Raw genomic sequence first — 20,368 nt, forward strand, 5'->3', positions numbered from 1 at the left:
AAAACTCTAAAGGAAATGGGATGTCCTCCTGCCATGTCTGCTTGTTGCCTACAGAGAGGTGCCACAGAAGGGAGTAGGTTTTCCCCCTTTCAGCTTCTGTTTGGCCATCCTGTAAGGGGACCACTGGCACTTGTAAAGAAGGCTGGGAGAGACCTCTCCATGAGCCTAAACAAGATGTAGTGGACTATGCACTAGGCCTCCACTCCAGGATGGCAGAGTACATGGAAAAGGCAAGCAAAAACCTTAAGGCCAGCCAACAACTCCAGAGGTTGTGGTGTGACCAAAAGGCTGCAATGGTTGAATTTCAGCCAGGGCAGAAAGTCTGGGTTTTGGAGCCTGTGGCTCCCAGGGCACTCCAGGACAGATGGAGTGGCCCTTACCCAGTGCTAGAAAAGAAGAGTCAGGTCACTTACCTAGTGGACCTGGGCACTAGCAGGACACCCAAGAGGGTGATCCATGTTAACTGCCTCAAACTCTACAATGACAGGGCAGACATAATCATGTTGATGGTTACTGATGAGGATCAGGAAGCAGAGAGTGAGCCTCTCCCTGATCTCCTCTCAACTGACCCTAAAGATGGCTCAGTATATGGAGTTGTCTACTCAGACGCCCTCTCTGTTCAACAGCAAGCTGACTGCAGGAAAGTCCTGCAGCAGTTTGATGAACTCTTTTCTTTGACCCCTGGTCAGACACACCTGTGTACCCATGATGTAGACACAGGAGACAGTTTACCTGGCAAGAATAACATTTTCAGACAGTCTGACCAAGTCAAGGAAAGCATCAGAGTGGAAGTCCACAAGATGCTGGAATTGGGAGTGATAAAGCACTCTGACAGTCCCTGGGCAAGAACAGTAGTCTTGGTCCCCAAACCTCACACCAAGGATGAAAAGAGAGGGATGAGGTTTTGTGTTGACTACAGAGGACTCAACTCTGTCACCAAGACAGATGCTCACCCCATACCTAAGGCAGATTAATTAAATGACAAATTAAGTGGAGCCAAATTCTTAAGTACCTTTGACTTGACAGCAGGGTACTGGCTAATCAAAATGGCAACTGGAGCAAAAGAAAAGACAGCATTCTCAACACCTGATGGGTATTATCAGTTTACTGTTATGCCCTTTGGCTTAAAGAATGCCCCTGCGACCTTCCAAAGGTTGGTGAATCACGTCCTTGCTGGCTTGGAGTCCTTTAGTGCAGCATTTCTAGATGATATTGTCGTCTTTATCTCCAACTGGCTGTATCAAGTTATCCACCTGAAGAAGGTTTTGCAGGCCCTGCAAGCAGCAGGCCTCTCTATCAAGGCATCCAAATGTCAGATAGGGTAGGGTACAATGGTTTACGTGTGACACCTTGTAGGTGGAGGCCAAGTGCAGCCATTACAACCCACAATCCAGGCAATTCTGGACTGGGAAGCTTAAAAAACCCAGACCCAAGTCAGGGCATTCCTTGGCTTGACCGGCTATTATAGGAGGTTTGTGAAGGGACACGGATCCATTATGACTCCCCTCACAGAACATACCTCCAAGGAAATGCCCAAGAAGGTTAACTGGACCTTGGACTGTCAAAACACCTTTGACACCCTGAAATAAGCTATGTGCTCAGCACCAGTTTTGAAAGCTCCAGATTATTCTAAGCAATTCATTGTGCAGACAGATGCCTCTGAACATGGGATAGGAACAGTCCTGTCCCAAACCAATGATGATGGCCTTGACCAGCCTGTTACTTTTATTAGCAGGAGGTTAGTCCCCAGGGAGCAACGTTGGTGTGCCATTGAGAATGAGGCCTTTGCTGTGGTTTGGTCACTGAAAAAGTGAGACCATACCTGTTTGGTACTCACTTTATAGTTCAAACTGACCAAAGACCTCTCAGATGGCTCATGCAGATGAAAAGAGAGAACCCTAAACTGTTGAGGCGGTCCATATTCCTACAGGGAATGGACTTTGTAGTGAAACACAGACCTGGGACTCCCCATGCCAATGCAGATGGCCTTTTCAGGTTCTTCCACTTAGAAAATGAAGACTCTCTTGGGAAAGGTAAGTCTCATCCTCTTTTGTTTGGGGGGGTTGTGTAGGAAAATGCCACTGTTGAAATGGTTAAACTCTAACTTTTTGCCTTTTGTTGATGCTAGATATGATTGGAAGTGTGCTGGGACCCTGCTAACCAGGCCCCAGCACCAGTGTTCTTTCCCTAAAACTGTACCTTTGTCTCCACAATTGGCACAGCCCTGGTACACAGATAAGCCCCTTGTAAATGGTACCCCTGGTACCAAGGGCCCTGTGGCCAGGGAAGGTCTCTAAGGGTTGCAGCATGTATTAAGCCATCCTGGGGACCCCTCACTCAGCACATGCACACTGCCTCACAGCTTGTGTGTGCTGGTGGGGAGAGAAAGACTAACTTGACATGGCACTCCCCTCAGGGTGCCATGCCCACAACCCACTGCCTGTGGTATAGGTAAGTCACCCCTCTAGCAGACCTTAGAGCTCTAAGGCACGGTGCACTATATCAAGGGGAAGGGCCTAGCTGCAGGAGCAGTATGCCCCTACAGTGTCTAAGCCAATTCTTAGACATTGTAAGTGCAGGGTAGCCATAAAGAGTGTATAGTCTGGGTGTCTGTCAAACACAAACTCCACAGTTCCATAATGGCTACACTGAATACTGGGAAGTTTGGTATCAAACGTCTCAGCACAATAAATCCACACTGATGCCAGTGTGGGATTTATTGAGAAATGAACACAGAGGGCATCTTAGAGATGGCCCATCAGGGACCACTGGACAGTCGGTCACCCAAGCCTACTCACAGACCACCAAAGAGCCTCCCCCATCAGGAACCAACACCACAGCACCCACCCAGCTTACCCACACCTCTGTCCCCAGGATATGTCAATCAGCAGTGTGCCCACCTGTACAGGGACCCCAGGCCACACCTTGCCCACAAGACAATCAGGGACCTGGGGTCAGTGGCAGTGGGCACGCCATTCAGGGGACAGAGGCACAGGCTAAAAGGGACACTGGGAGGACTGCGGTGCGCCAAAGAAAGGACAGGACCAGGGAACGACTCTCCAGGAGGCACTCTCCGAGATCCTGGGAGCCTTTCAACATTTCCAGGACACGATGGGCCAGATCCTTGACAACGTGCAGGAGAACAGGCGGCTGCAGGAGGGACAGTATCAGGGGATCAGGGAGGACTTGCAGGCCATCAACAACACCCTGATCTCCATAGCAAGTGTGCTGGCATACATGGCCATCATCATGAGGGAGGTAACAGCACACCAGCGGGCCCCTACCACTAGCCAGTTAACTGAACAGCCCTCCATGACTGCTGCCGCTAGTGTCCGGGAGGCCCCGCCACATAATCCACAGGCCACCAGCACACCTCCCCCTACAGAAGGTGAACCATCCCGCAAACGTTCCCTGCGACTCAGACAGAAGCCAGAGACACTTGCCAAGAACACCGCCATGAAATTAGACTCTCCTAATTGTCCCCCTTGTGTCCCACTCAGTCACCTTGTCCACCTTGAACTGCCATTGCTCTCCTTCCTATGTCCCCCTTGGACACTGCACCTGTGCTACAAACAGACTGGAACAATACCCTGAACTTTCCTCCATCATCACCCCATTCCATTGCACTTTCCCCTCAATTTCTTAGTACTACAATAAACACCCTTGGGCAAACTTCGACTACTAGTATTTCATATATTACAAATTTGTATTAATTGAAACAGCTACATGCATTGCAAATTAACTGTACATAGTGAGAGCATAGAATGAATGACCTGTTGCTGGCTGTTGTGATCACATCAGGACATTGTTGTCATATCACCAACATCTGTAAAATGACAATCCATAGGTGACAGTAAATAAAGGAAGCAAGTGGGTAATGCCAGCATGCTAGTGCCACACAGAATACAATAGTCATAGAAATTTGAAGTTTCACTGTCTCACCTGTGTTTCATTGGAAATACTGACGGATCACTAGTGTTCTGTTGTCCACATCCTCATCCTCTGCCTCCTCATCCTCATTGTCCTCAGGGTCCACTGCTGCCACAAGGGTATCTCCAGTCTCCTCCTTCTGCAGAAAAGGTACATGGCATCTGAGGGCCAGGTTGTGCAACATGCAGCATGCCACTACTTTCTGGCAGACCTTCTTGCGTGAGTAGCACAGGGATCCAGCTGTCAGATGGAGGCACCTGAACCTGGCCTTCAGGAGGCCGAAGGTTCTCTCAATTATCCTTCTTGTTCGCCCATGTGCCTCATTATAACGTTCCTCAGCCCTTGTCCTGACATTCCTCACAGGGGTCAGCAGCCACGATAGGTTTGGGTAACCAGAGTCACCTGCAAATATTGAGGGACAACATTTAGCCACACACTATCGTATTTGGCCAACAGCATAGGCATACACCAACATACACTGGGTGGGGACCAAGGCTCACCTATAAGCCACACCCTGTGCCTCTGTAGTTGGTCCATCACATTTGGGATGCTGCTATTCCTCAGGACAAAGGCATTGGGCACCAACCCAGTATACTTGGCATTGATGTGGGAGATGTACTGGTCCACCAAGCACACCATCTGCACATTCAGTGAGAGGAAACTCTTACGATTCCTGTACACTTGTTCATTCTGACGGGGGGGACAAACGCAATATGTGTACCGTCAATCACCCCAATTATATTGGGGATATGTCCCATTGCATAAAATCCCCCCTTCACAGTGGGCAAATCTTCCACGTGGGGGAAAGCAATATAGCTGCACATGTGTTTTACCAGGGCGGACAAGACTCTTACCAGCACTATTGAGAACATTGGCTGTGACATTCCTGTTGCCAAGCACACTGTCACTTGGAAAGAACCAGTTGCCAGGAAATGGAGCACTGACAGAACCTGCACAAGAGGGGGGATCCCAGTGGGATGACGGATAGATGATATCAGCTCAGGATCCAACTGGGCACACAGCTCTGTGATTGTGGCCCTGTCCAGTCTATAGGTGAGTATTGTGTGCCTGTCCTCCAGTGTAGCTAAGTCCACCAGGGGTCTGTACATGGGGGTATGTCTCCATCTCCTATTCATCCTCGGCGGTAGGTATCTAACGGACACAAGAGTGTGTAGGCTGTCACAATTTGATTAACTATACCACAACAGCAGTCCACATCATGCAATCATGTTTTGGGACAATGGAATTTAAAAGTATGTGCCTGTTTATCTTGTGATGCAGCAACTATGGAAGGTGGAAGTGAGGTAATTCTGCTGACGTTGTGCTCAGTAGCGGTAGGCAGTTGTGAACCGCTGTGCAATTCCTCATTGGATAATATTGGGCCCTATGGGGTACAGTGGCCACTGGGGATGTATGCCGGCGGTGACGGTATACACCGCCGCGGACGTGACTGCCATTTTATTTCTCAATCACCACTTGTTTCCTGACCTTCCACAGGAGAAGACCTACACTGCATGTGCTGCTGTGGCCTGTGTCTGGAACCTACCATGGCCCGTGTGACAGGGGAAAGGGCCCCAGCCTTCACTTCTGAGGAGTTGGAACGACTGGTGGATGGGGTCCTACCCCAGTACGGACTGCTGTATGGACCTCCAGACCAACAGGTGAGTACCCTGTGGGCACGATGCATGTGGCATGAATGCATGGAAATGTGTGTGAAGGCATCATGAAAGGGTGGGTGGGGGGTGGACGGATTTTCTCTTTGCGGTGTACATGTTGTGAGCTGGCCTATGCGTGTTGCAATGGTGATGGGATCCGGAATGGTGGGCAGTGTGTGACAGGCTGGACTGTTCGTTTAATGGAGTTCTCCTGTATGTATTACCTCTGCAGGTCAGCGCCCATCAAAAGAAGAGATTATGGCGTGCCATTGCCAAGCAGGTGCGGACACTGGGGTTCTAAGGCAGGCTGAGCACCAACTGTCACAAACGCTGGGAGGACCTGAGACGCTGGGCATGAAAGACCGCAAAGGCCCAGCTGGGGATGGCCTCCCAAACAGGAAGGGGTGCCCATTGGACCCTGACCCCCTGATGGCCCGCATACTGGCAGTGGCCTCCCCTGAGCTGGATGGGCGCTTGAGGGGATCACAGCAGCCACAAGGGGGTACGTACAGTGGGTGTAACTACAACTTATTGCTGGTGGGGTGGTATCTGGGTGGTGGTTGTGTGTTAGTGGGTGCCCCTAAGGCCAGGCCAGACATAGCAGTATAGGTCCTCTGAAGGGTATTGGTTGCTTGGCAAATACAGGTAACCTAGCTTGTTAGTATTCACTTCTAGGCAGGGCTGCGTGGGTCCCAGGTGTGCTGGAGTTGGTGGAGTGTGCTCCTCCTCATGCCTTTCATAGTGTGTAGGCCTGTTCCCTGTGTGTGAGGGTGCTGTGTACACCAACGGTGGTGTTGGTGCAGTCATTGACCCAGTGTATCCTTTGTCTCTATCCCCGCTTTCTTGTTTTATCATCCTGTCCTTATGTACATTAGCATCATCTGGCGGAGGAGCAGAGGCACCGGTGACAGAGGGAGCTGCATCCCACAGGACCCTGGAGGCAGAGTCCACCGGTGCAGAGGGAACCAGTGGGATGGAGAGCGAGGGGAGCACCACAGCGGAGACTGAAGGGGACAACACAGACTCTTATACCTCCTCCAATGGGAGCCTGAGCCAGTTGTCCGTGCCTGCTCACCCAGGAGGGTGGGCATCTCCTTCGCCCCAGGCACCTCAGGCCGTGCCCCAGTGAGACCTGCTGCCCTGAATGAGGAGGCTATTGACCTCCTGAGATCCATATCTGTAGGACAGTCAATCATTGTGAATGCAATCCAGGGGCTGGCATCCCAGATGCAGCAATGCAATGCATTCCTGGAGGGCATTCACAGTGGATTGGCAGTCCAACAGAGATTGTTTCAGGCTCTGGCCTCCTCTCTGATGGCAGCCATTGTCCCTGTTTCAACCGTCCCCCCTCCAACTCCCACTTCCCAGTCCCAGTCTCCTCAACCCCAACCCATCCCAAGCACACAAACAGACGAGCATGCAACCCAGGCAACACCCAAGTGTGGCACAGGCAAACACAAGCACCACACTTCATCCCACAGCACTCATACAAACATCATACCATTGCAGACACGACAACATCCACAGTCTTCACTGTCTCCCCCTCCTCCTCCTCATCCTCCTCCTTCACCTCCCTCCCAGTTACGTCCACACTGACACCTGCATGCGCTACATCAACATCCACTACCAGCATCACCACACAAAGCAGAACACACACCTTACTGGCAGACACCTCCACAACATCCATGCACGCGTCCCCTGTGTCCTCTCCCACCGTGTCTGTCCCTCCCTCGAAGGACACAAACGCAAGCACTCAGACACCCAACAGCCATCCACCTCACATCAGCATACAGCCCATGCACCTGCACCTAAATCCAGCAGACATACACCTCCAACAACCACCCCTCATCTTCCACTCCCATTACTCCTCCCTCCTCCCACCCCAACATCCCTAAAAAGCTTTTCCTTTCCCAACTCGACTTTTTCCCTGCTCCTCCCCCCCCCGTCCTGCAAGTATGGGCAGGGTACCAAGGACACAGCCCAGCACCTCAGTCAAACAGTCCATGGGGATAGTGGTAGCACCACCTACTCGTGGTGGTAAGGATGCAAGACCTACAACACTGAAGGGGGTGAAAGGGAAGAGTCCTGCACCAGCTGTGAGGAAGGGAAAGGAGCCTGCACCAGCTGTGAGGAAGGGGAAGGAGCCTGCACCACCAGGCAGAGAGGGGAAGAGCCCATCCACCACTGCCAGGAAGGGTAAGGGATCCTTGACCCATGAACAGGAGGAGACTAGGCACTCTATGCCAGCGGAAGCTGTCAGGCTAATTCCGCCACCACCACCAGCTACCGGCTGTGGATGTGCAGCCATTAGTGACTGCAGGTGCTGCCCAGGAGTCTCCCCCAACTACCACCACCATGCAGCCATCAGTGAGTGCGGGCTGCTCCCTCCAGAACCAGTGGGAAAGTCACCCACTTGAGAGACTTTGGCCTTGCACTCCACAGGACAAAGCAATGGGCATGTTGCCCCCTCCAGAACCAATGGGCAAGTCACCCACTCAAGAGACTGTGGCCTTGCACTCCCAGGACAAAGCAATGGGCATGTTGCCCACTCCAGAACCAGTGGGCAAGTCACCCACTCCAGAGACTGTGACCTTGCACTCCCCAGGGCAAAGCAATGGGCATGTTGCTCCCTCCAGAGCCAGTGGGCTTGTTCCCGCATCTGGCAGAGGTGCCCCCCTTCTTCCCCTGAGGTGCCTGCCTATTTGCAAACTGATGTCCCTGCAGTGTTCTATCCAGATGTGGTCAGGATTCTTCCCTGTGTCTCCGATGGTGAGTCCTTTCGCTTCTGTCCTTTATTCCCGTTAAGTTCAGTCTCATGAGGTGCCCCACTGATTGCAACAGTGTCCATAGGTATAACTGTGGACCAGCGTCTTCTGTTTCTTACCTTTCCCTCTTCCCTTGTTTGCCATCCCTGTGTTTCTCCAGGATAGGTGCACATGAAGCCCAGAGTTGGGAGTTTACAGCATGTTGCCTCAGTGGGATTACCCGGCTCTAACACACAGAATAACAGCTACTACATCTGAAGTGGTAGATGCATAACATTCTTTAGAGGAAAGGTGCAACCATACAATGCAATACACAATGACTGATGGAGGGCACCTTGAAGGAACCTCTCCTTCTGGAACCCTTGAAATCGACATCACTCAGTTGACATAGTCTATTCATGGGAGCACCAGAAAAAGCAGTGGTTTGTGCCTTATGAATCAAGAAAGTGAGTAATTCAGCTGGACACCTATAGACAATGGAAGAAGTACTCGACTACCCTGCTGACCTTGGATCTGGAGATAGGGTCAGGATTCAAGGTGACTAAAATATTCTTCACTGAGTTTGAAGGCGATTGTGGGCGATAAAGCTCCAGGAGCCCCTATGAGGCCTTCATACTTGGCAGAATTCTGCATTTCAAGATTTCAGTATTACTGGAGCTGTAATTTAGGTTATTTCAATGCATTCAGCCCTTGCTCTGCTAACAACATCCTGTTAACAAATGCAACATTTAAAACATATAAAACATTATATGATAGAAAGGAGGAGGAAATTGTGACAGCGCTGTAGGGGCGTTGTCAGTTAAGTGAGCTGGACATAAGCAAAATAAAAATTTCTAGATGAACGTGAGCGCAGCCTGCATACCCTTGTGTCCCTCTCCACAAACAATCTGAATGATAGCTGAAAATGGCACAGCGATTTTGAAGCACTGTTTAACTTGTGGAATTATTTAAACTAACAGCAAGTTAAATACCACCATGAAAGCAAGTCCCAGAGAAAAATAATTCACTCCATCTCATCATATCTAAACTGCTGCAAATGACTTTCCCCATAGCGGAGCGCAATTTCAGGTATGGCTAATCTGACTTTATTATGCACAATTGTTCATGAGAGTATAATCACCGAATGAAGAGCGCTTAATAAGATTGATCCAATTCAGCTGAAGGGGGCTATGGGTAATAGAGTGGTGGAGCATGCGGAGTTTCACAGTGCTACTATGCTCTTTTCGATATGGTGGATACATTTGTATGCCTCAATATGATAGGATCTATTGTTCATTCGCAGCTTTCGTTTAAGGAAGCAAAGCCAGATCACATCACATTAAAAAAAAAGAAATGTATCTGTCAGCGCTTTTACTACCTGTGTCGCGATGGAAGAATGTATTATTTTCCTCATAATGCATATACAGCCATATATCAATCAGATATCTATTGGGGGAATCTCAAACAGTAACACGATATACTCAGCACTCTATGGAATGTATGGATGCAAATCAAAATGAATAACGCAATAAGTTAATATGTGAATAATATCCAGAATTATATACATTAGGCTTATTATGCCCCAAAGTTCCACATCTGTCTCCCATCAACAGTACTGTACAAATAAAGGATTGATTATTGATTAAACTTGTGGACCGTCTTGGATTCTACCGTACTGCATGCAACAAGGCCCTGATGTAAAGAGCTTTTAAAAAACTGGAGACCTCTTTGGGTCTCCACGTTCTATCATCAAAATGTCATTACTTTTTAAAGAAACTGGTAATGGGGTAACTACTTGTCACATTTCTCTAATAAAACTGTAATATGAAAAAAATGCCAAGCCGGTGAAACTTTGCACATCTTTGATAAATAATGGTATAGACCTACCACTCACAGGTTATAACGCCTATAGATTATAGCACGACTTTAGGTGATAGGACACACAAAAGGAATCCCACCAAGGTGGCAGTGAAATAACACTCCAAAGAGTTGAGGGTGTCATGGTTTGCTTAGGGCAAGTGTTGCATGCTACATATGGCTTTCCAAGGAGTTGGATTACACAATTACATCGTCTAATGGACAGTACCAATTCGACATTGACTCACAACATCATTTAATAAATGTTGGAAAGCAGGATGTGCTTTGAAGAAACTGAACAGCATGACCCGGTATTCAGAAAGGCCAAAGTCTGTCCTCACGGAAGCCTCCTCATCGTCTCCTTCGATCACCTACTCTAAGTGGCAAGCATGCCACAAATCTAGCTGAGTCTTTTTCACTTGAGCACCAAGGACTATCTGCTTTCACTGTGATATAATTTACCACTCTATTTTGAACTTCCTCAACTGCCTCCCTTTTTGGAACAACAAGGAGAGAAGATGAAACAATTGATTGTGAATTGCAAATAAAGCCAGTTTTGTCATACTGATGAGTATACTTGTTTAGGGAACATTTGTGGCCTCACTACAGGTCTGGGTGTGGCTCCTTAGTTATGCAGCACCTGGTTCACAATTGACCTTAAAACTGGACTTGTGATGTGCCAGAGGGAGCTTCTCCCTGGCTTTGCTGAACCCATCTCCCAAATCTACATGGGGTTTGACAGTGTGCCTCTTGTCCTATTTCTATTTACGCAGATTGAAGCCTTGCTTGAAATGATTGGGGCTACTTGCTCATTAATATGAATCAAAGAGCAGCACAATAACTGTAAGATAAAGAGATGCTGTGTTTTTCTCAATCAACAATTTCTGCTGTTTTCCCCCAGACTTCTGGTAAACTATGTGATTCTGTATGGCAAGATCAATCAACCTTGCACCATCTTTTTGATGATGCTGGGTCTTTGTCAAAGTCTATTTTAGCTAATCTTGAAGTTCACTATAAAAAGAGCAGCTTGCTTAGAGTCTGCTACTGAGTTTCCTTTAATGGATTATTTAAAACTGTGCTAGATTCCGCAAAATATCTCTGTTAATCTGCCTGAGTTTGAGTAAGTTATTTTCGACTGACTGAGCAGCTGTTTGGTGGTTGAATATCCTCACAATCTCGTCCTTGCACCTACCACAATCATACAAGATGGTGTCGTTTGGATTACTCAGTAGGATAGACCAGGTCACAGTATCTTCACCAGCAGACTGGACTAGGGCAACGCACTGTACGCCGGAATCAACAAAAAACGTACCCACAAATGCAAAACATCCAGAACACCACCGCCAGATTGATCCTCGACCTACCCCAACACTACCACATCTCACAACACCAACGCACCCTGCACTGGCTCACCATTGAGAAAATAATCACTTTCAAAATCCTCACCTACGCACACAAAGCCCTCCACAACACCGACCTGCGTACCTTAACCAGCGACTCAACTTCCACATACCCCACAGGACCCTAAACTCAGCCCAGCTCTCTCTCTCTCGCAAAAGTACCCGTATCAGGAAAACCAGAACAGGACACTCCTTCTCCTACCTCGCCGCCACCACCTGGAACACCCTACCCATCCACATCAGACAAACCACCTCCCTCCCCAGCTTCACGCAGGAACTGAAGACATGGCTTTTTTAATCCACCTCCGGAACACGCTACACCCCCGCCCCAGCGCATTGAGAGCTAACGGGTGAGTAGCTGCGCTCTATAAACTCTGATTGATTGATTGAGTATCTCCATTATGACAACATAAAGGACTCCAGGGGTAGCTCATCAGTGGCAACAGGCAATCAGGAAGGAAAGTGAAGGTTGCATGATATCAGAATAAGCAGATCCTGTTGTCGATTCCCACCATACTATCCTGGTTGGGCAAGGGAATCATGTTGAATACACCATGTGCAACCTGGATGAGAAGAAGGGGCTGGATAACCCCCTGAGATGAGGCTTGATGGAATATATGCGGGTTGGACCAGGCTTTTTAGCCTGGTAATGGCATGACTTGGGCGATCAACCTATCCATGCTGCTACCTAAAATCATGGTTTTGAACCTAAATGTGACTGTTTCTTGGTGGAATCAATTCTACTTGTATGTTCTCTTATATTTTTCCATGCCTGTCATCGAGACATGCAGCCATGTCACCCGAGGGAGGGAACATGTGGCCCTCTCAAACTGTCATAGTTCAAGTAATTACCCACAGGTAATGGCTCCGCCATGCACAGTCTTTTAGTCAAAAATGTTACTGCAAATATTACATTGATATTATCAGTGGTGTTATCAAAGATATCATGAATGCCATAATTTGTGGGGTAATTAGCAGTGCATGGCGAGGGCGCGAGTTATAGCTACCTTAGGGCACGAGTTATGGTTACTTGAGATAACTGTAATAGGTGAATGGTTTCGTACATTTAAAATGTGAGCCTAGCTATAACATCCCTGTAACCTTTGTTGTTTTAATTGAATTAATATGTTTGTTTTTTAAATTCTATTTCCTAACTATAACAGCCTTGTAACCTTTGTTTTGTCAGTGAATTTCTATGGTTTTTCTAATGTGAAGTAATTTTCATTATTATACCTTAATCCAACCAACACTGCGCACGGGTTCTGGCCGTGAGCGGCAGCAGTTGCCCACAGGGCCTGGCCTGTGGCCAGACCCTGTGGCCAATCCACGTAACCCCATAACCCCACTCTGCACACGGCCCTTTGGCCGTGCACATTGGGAGTTGGCAGCGGCCTGTCTCTCTGGGTGTGAGAATAGGTGTGAGAGTGTGTATGTGGGTGACAGTGGCTGTGAGAGTATCTGTCTGGGTGTGAGAGTGGATGTATCAGTGTCTTAGTGTGTACGTCAGTGTCCATGAGGGTCTGTGAGTGCGTGTGTGATAGTGTTAGTGGGTCTGTGAGTAGGTCCATGAGTGTCTGGGTGTGAGAATGGGTGCATTAGTGTCTTAGTGGGTGTGCCATTGTCTCTGTGTCTGTGAGTGGGTGCTTGAGGGTTTCAGTGGGTCTGTGAATGGGTGTGTAAAAGTCTGAGTGGGTCTGTGAGTGGGTGCATGGGTGTCTGAGTGGGTCTGTGAGTGGATGTGAGTGGGAGTGTGAGTGCATGCACTAGAGTCTGAGTGGATCTGTGAGTGGGTGCGTGAATGTCTGAGTGGGTGTGTGAGTGGGAGAAAGACATTGAAAAAGAGAAACTGAGAGAGAAAGAAAGTGAGAGGGAGAGAGACTATGGGGGTCATTCTGACCCCGGCGGTCTGGTCGGCGGGAGCACCGCCGACAGACCGGCGGTGCCCCGCAGGGCATTCTGACCGCGGCGGTTCGGCCACGGTCAGATGCGGGAAACCGGCGGTCTCCCGCCGGTTTCCCGCTGCCCTGCAGAATCCTCCATGGCGGCGGAGCGCGCTCCGCCGCCATGGGGATTCTGACACCCCCTACCGCCATCCTGTTCCTGGCGGGACTCCCGCCAGGAACAGGATGGCGGTAGGGGGTGCCGCGGGGCCCCTGGGGGCCCCTGCAGTGCCCATGCCAATGGCATGGGCACTGCAGGGGCCCCCGTAAGAGGGCCCCACAAAGTATTTCAGTGTCTGCTATGCAGACACTGAAATACGCGACGGGTGCCACTGCACCCGTCGCACCTTCCCACTACGCCGGCTCAATTCTGAGCCGGCGTCCTCGTGGGAAGGTTGATTTGCCCTGGGCTGGCGGGCGGCCTTTTGGCGGCCGCCCGCCTGCCCAGGGCAAATCTCAAAATACCCTCAGCGGTCTTTCGACCGCGGAGCGGTATTTTGGTGGGGGAACTTCGGCGGGCGGCCTCTGCCGCCCGCCGAAGTTAGAATCACCCCCTAAGTTTTTTAGGCTTTGGGAACAATATACTTAGGATGAGATATTTCTGGACAAATAGAAAAGAAAAATATATATGTTGATTAAAAAGAGTGAGATCACCTTTCAGTATGAACCTTAAACTTCATTTATGCATTAAAATAGGAAAAGGACCACAGACACACCTGGACTAGAACCCTCAACTTTCAGTGTGAGGGTCTGTGACCTTAATCATTATGCCCTGGGTGAATTTTGTTATAGTCATTGCATGGAAAGACCATTACAATGCCTATCTATCTATCTATCGATCTCTCTCTTTCTCTCTGTCTCTCTCTCTCTCTTTTCCATGCCATTATTGGATGGAAGAGAGAGTGACAGGATACGGACCTCAAGGCCCCCACGGTCCTAGCCGACTCCCCACATCCTGTGGGAGCCGGCATTGCTCCCACAAGCAGGTAACTGCTTTTAATAGCAGCTTCCCACAAGCAGGTAGCTGCTTTTAATAGCAGCTTCCTGCTTGTGGGAGCAATGTTTAATCTGCCTTCCCTGCACGCATATTTGCTTTAAGCCCCAAGGAGGTGCATATATGTTCCCTGGTACAAAATACAAATGTAAATAAGTTGTACAGTTTTAACTGGGAATCCCCTCTGTTTAGTGTGTAACCTTTGTATATTTTACTTTACAGAGAGGAGAGGGAGGGACTCCCACCAGGTCCACTGGGTATGAGAGGAAACCCCAGTTGGGGCACTCTACCCTTTTCTTCCAGCACTTTTTGGAGCACTTCAGTGATATTTTGTTTATTTGACATTTTGTTTATTCTTCATTATGGATGGATCTGTTTTACTGATTGTATATAGAACTTTGTAGAGGTGTCATTGCTATCAAGAAAGTAATAGAATAATTATATTTTCTATGCTTATGGTTAAAGGGTATGATAATGGCCCACCAAGGCAAAATATCAGCAATCCTGTATTTTCTCATTTTATTAGGGTGGATCACACGCCCACTTGGGTTCAATATTAATAGTATTGATGTTACCCCACTCTCCCCACTTTTTTAGGGTTGAGATAGCCCATTTGGGTATTACTTCCCATCTTTAGTGATAATAGAATACCCACCAGGTATTTTATTTATGCATTTTCTTCTCAATTACCCTTTCAAATTGTTTATGACAATATTTCATTTTGATTTAGCTGAAATGCATTTTGGTTAATTTACCTGGCCTTAACTTCATGCTTCAGAATATCACCTATTTCAGTCATAGATAATGCCTCCACAATGCTGTGACCCCAATGTTTGGTTATTAGGACAGGACCTAATTCAGTAATCGGCCCAACACTAGTATGATACTATATCACACTCATGCTTGATCATTTCAATATTATATAAAATCTTATGCTCAGTATTTTGTGAAAAATCCTGTTCCGTGAGTTGAATTTAGGATGGTGTATTGGAATGATGTTGTCGATTAGCACAACAAATTATCGTATTTAAAGAGATGGTCATAATATCCATAATACAGTGAGAGTCTGATTGTGTAGCATGTTAAGTGAGATTTATGGATGTATATGCTATCGTAATATCAAATGTTTTCAGAGACCAAGATGGCGCCCATATTTCTATCCAACACTACATAATTTACTGGTCCTTCATTTATGTTTGCTTGTTCACAAGCTTGAGAGATTCAAATAGGTTTGTCAAACTCAGCCACCCCATGCGTAAACAAGGCTTATTGCCGAACACGCCGTAGGGACTCAATTTGTTGAAATAATGCAGTTTACTACACTCTGAGAGCGTGTGTTTTTCTGTCTTCTTATGGACTTTGGTGATTTTATTCTCGGGTGCCACACCGATAACTCACACCACTCTCATCAGGGTGACCTGGGAACAGCAGTGTTTTGGTTAGTGTTGAATAAATATAAAAAGATATATATATGCACTTTCTTCTTGCCTCTATGAAGAAGGACAGAGCTCAGAGAATGGACAACGGGACCACTACCCCCTGGGGCAAATATTTAAAAAAAGAATAGGGGGATCCTTTGGGTCCCCTGCAACCCGGGGACCGCCACCCCCTGGACACATACTTAATAATGTAAAGGGGGTCGGCTTCGGACCCCCATTATCCCTGGGGACCACCACCTCCCTGGGGCTGTCTCAACATTGAAGGTGGGCCGCGTGGCCCCCCTCATGAAGCCACAGATGGCCCTGGGGACCGCCATCCCTGAGGGCCTGCTCCTGCTATGTCCCAGGGTGCCCACTCCTGGGACATAGCTGTTTGCAGCTCTGCAGCTGCAGCCAAGCCACAGCAAACACTTCCAGTTTTAACAGTGGGACCTGTAAAGCAGGTCGCTCTGTCTAAATCCAAAGCTTTCACATCTGTTTCCTTCACACGTGCAGGGGACAGAGCTGAAATGCTTCAGTACGAACGGAGCTGCTGTCAAAGCAGCTCCTGCTTGCTGAAGCAATAGCACTGCAAGGGAAGCTTTAAGGCTTCCTCCTTAGTGCCAGACAGCCTGTGAAGGGCATTTTGGTAAAAAAAAATTATATTAAAAAAAAAAAAAATTAAAAAAATATTTAGGGACCTCACGGTCCCAGATAGCCCATAAAGGGCTTCAAAAAATACAACAACAAAAAACACAAATGCATAGCTCAGTGTGAAGGTCACAGACCTTCACACGGAGCTTTGGGGGTTTGGATCCAGCTGGACTCATTTTCCCCATTTAATTTTTTTTTTTAAACTAATTATTATAGTTTTTTAAAAATGAATCTGTTTCTTTTAAATTGAACACAAATATCTCATTCTAAGTATATCAGACATCAAAACCTAAAAAAACTCTATCTCTTTCCCTCTCACTTTCTTTCTCTCTCTCTTTCAATCAATTTCTCCCACTCACACACCCACTCAGACACTTATGCACCCACTTACAGACCCACTCAGACACTCACGCACCCACTCACAGTCCCACTCAGACACTCATGCACCCACTCACTGGCCCACTCAGATACTCATGCACATACTCGCAGACCCACTGACACCCTCATGCACCCATTCACAGACCCACGCACATACTGACGTACCCACTAAAACACTTATGTATGCACTCTCACATCCAGACAACTGACAGCCACTCTCACCTCCAGATTCACCCTCTCACACCTATTCTCACATCCAGAGAGGCTGCGACCAACTCCAGTCATGCACAACCAAAGGCCTGTGTACAGCCTGGGGTGGGTGGTGAGGGGGTGTTGGCCGCATGGTCTGGCTGCAGGCCAGGTTTTGCGGGCAACCTCCACTGCGCTTGGTGAAAGGCCATGCACAGTGAAAGGTTGGGTGCTAATAGGGGGTTAGCTTCAGGGTCTGGCCGGAGGCCCTGTGGCCAACCACTGGTGAGCACAGCCGAAGGCGGTGGTTGGATTCACTTATAGTAATGAAAAATACTATACATTAAAAAAACACAGAAATTCACTGAAAAAACAAAGGTTACAGGGACGTTATAGTTAGGCTCACATTTTAAATGTACAAAACCATCGAAATTCACCAGTTATAGTTAGAGTGACCTAAAGTAACTATAACTCGTGCCCTAAGGTAACAATAACTTGCGGCCTCGCCATGCCCTAATTACACCACAAATTTGATGAAAATCTGTGCATGGCGGGGTCACAGGTTTGCCAGTTTGTTTGGTTGATGGCCGGTAGTGGGCGTATCAGTCTATTACTACAAACATAAAAGAGCAAAGAGAGTATTAATGGCATGGTGGAGAACACGTTAATTCCCCTGTGGAATTCTATGTGAGATGTCCTCAGTAAGAATTAGATGGGTAATACAGGTTTTGGTCCTGGGTAGAAATGTGTTGCTATGATATGGAAGCTAAAAATGTGAAATGATGACCGTTTATGAAACAGTATACCTATGACGGTAGGGGAACATCTGTGCTCAGTGGTAATAGAACATGACTTAATAGTATAAATATTTGATAATGTAGATGATTGAAGTGCATATCAGAAATGGCAAATGAGTGTGATGATTTATAGTGCAAAGACATGGTATAAATGTATGGTACAGAAGGAATATGCCGTGAATCAGATTGGTAGGATATATCTGAGAAAAATGACATTGTAAATAGATATGTTGAAATATAATGTATTAAAATTATGGAATATGTCGTAGAAATTAATTGAACTTTTCTCGAATTGATTATATCCACTATAGGTCTTGAGACGTTTTAAAATGGCGCCCACTTCCATGTATGTATAGATAGGACTGATCAAATTAGTCCCATTTCACTGTTTGGTATTCCATAGAGTTGATTTATGCTCTTTTCCTAACACGGTGATTGTGTGAACAAGACCGTTGTCCGGTCGAAACGCATCATGGAAGGTGATTAAATCTTTGTGATCTCCTCTAACACCTGAGTGAGTTTTTTATGGAGCTCTGGGACTAAATATATATATATATATATATATGTAGATCTATCTGTATATATATATCTATACATATATTTCTAAACAAAAGTAGTCTGTTGTTCGAGTGGCGCACTCATTTGCTGGTGCTTGTGACAGCGGAGACCATCCACGTAAATATTTGTTTAACCAAAGGAATTTCACAGCACTCCACAAGTCCAATTATTTATCCTTTATTTGAATTACATAGTCACCAACACGTTTCAACTCGCCTGGAGTCTTGATCACGGTAGTGAGTCCCTTCACCATTTTTAGTTAAATACAAACAATCCAGGATGCTGGTAATGAAGCATTCTGGATAACGTAGTTTCAAATAAGCACTATAACAAACTTTTGAGTTATATATAGCCATAATTATATATAATGAATCGAGGTGCTAGAATCTATATTTTAAACTGAATTACCTTAACAAGGTTGAATAACATATATATATATTTTTCTACTTTCTATTTCTATGGTTATGGTAATTCAGTTTGAAATATAAATTTTAGCACCTCCATTCATTATATATAATTATGGCTTTATTTTTAACTCAAGAGTTTGTTAATGATAAATAATTGGACTTGTGGAGTGCTGTGAAATTCCTTTGGCTAATCATATATATATATATATATATATATAGAGAGAGATATTTTGGACTTGTCCCTTTCAGAGGGTCAACCCTAGACTTTTTGCCTCCCTCTTAATTTTTGCTGCATTCATTTTTGTTGGCATTAGGAATCTTTGCACTTTACTACTGCTAAAGTGCTTGCACTCTCACCTTAAAGCACTGTAGAATTGATGTATACCCATTTGCTTTATTCAACGTACTTGTAAGTCCCTAGTAAAGTGATACTACATGTGCTCTGGGCCTGTAAATTAAATGCTATTAGTGGGGCTGCGGCACTGGTTGTGCCACCCACTTAAGTAGCCCTTTACCCGTCTGTGGCCTGCCATTGCAGGGCCTGTGTGTGCAGAGTTAAACTGTCATTTCAGCCTGGGAAAATTCACTTTTTCAAAAAATAGCTAGTACACTAGATAGGTGCACTACTCCCAGAATGCACTACGAGGATTCCCGGAAGCTCACAAAATGAAAGACATGATTACACCTGTTTATCAATGTTCATAATTTGTCGTGTGTTTCAACACTTCTTTTTATTGTCAAACAATCGATGCATTGTTTGAAACAACAGACAGTCCAAATGTTACTTCACACTTGAGCTTGTGTTTGTACAAAATTCTCTTGAGATGACATGGATCAAGAATCATTTCAAACGGAAATCCAATGCATTTCGGGTGTGAACCCTTCATCAGGGGTAACTGAAAAAATGTAATAAACTGAGGTCAGGTGCAGACCAATCCATAATTGCGTTAGAATATCTCATGACCAAAAAACTACCCAATCAAACCAAGTTGAGTGTCTCTTTCACTGAAGATGTTTCTCATCGCAGCATGCACAAGCTATCATGGTGTCCACATTCCATGCTATACCCCAAAATTATGTGTCGCCATGCTGATGAGACACCATAATGTGTTCCCACATTCATGAATTTGTTGAGTGAACAGTGCTGTAAAACAGGTATGAAAGCATGCAGAAGAATACACATGAGCAAGTGACAATGGGAATGGTAAATGAATGGGGTATTGTGCACAAAAACTAATAAATAATTAATTGGTTAGTACACGTACATGACAACAAAAACTGTACAACGCACAACAGCAGGCTGCAATACCAAGGTGCACTGTGAAACATAAATGCCTACTAAACCATTGGGAGCACAGACAATAACGGTGTGCCTTGTCTTTCCATCATCATACAGAAACCAAATAACATCAGGAATTAAGCTCCAAAGAGAGCGGTTGATGACGGT

The sequence above is a fragment of the Pleurodeles waltl genome, chromosome 1_1 (assembly GCF_031143425.1).
Source record: "Pleurodeles waltl isolate 20211129_DDA chromosome 1_1, aPleWal1.hap1.20221129, whole genome shotgun sequence".
Classification (NCBI taxonomy): domain Eukaryota; kingdom Metazoa; phylum Chordata; class Amphibia; order Caudata; family Salamandridae; genus Pleurodeles; species Pleurodeles waltl.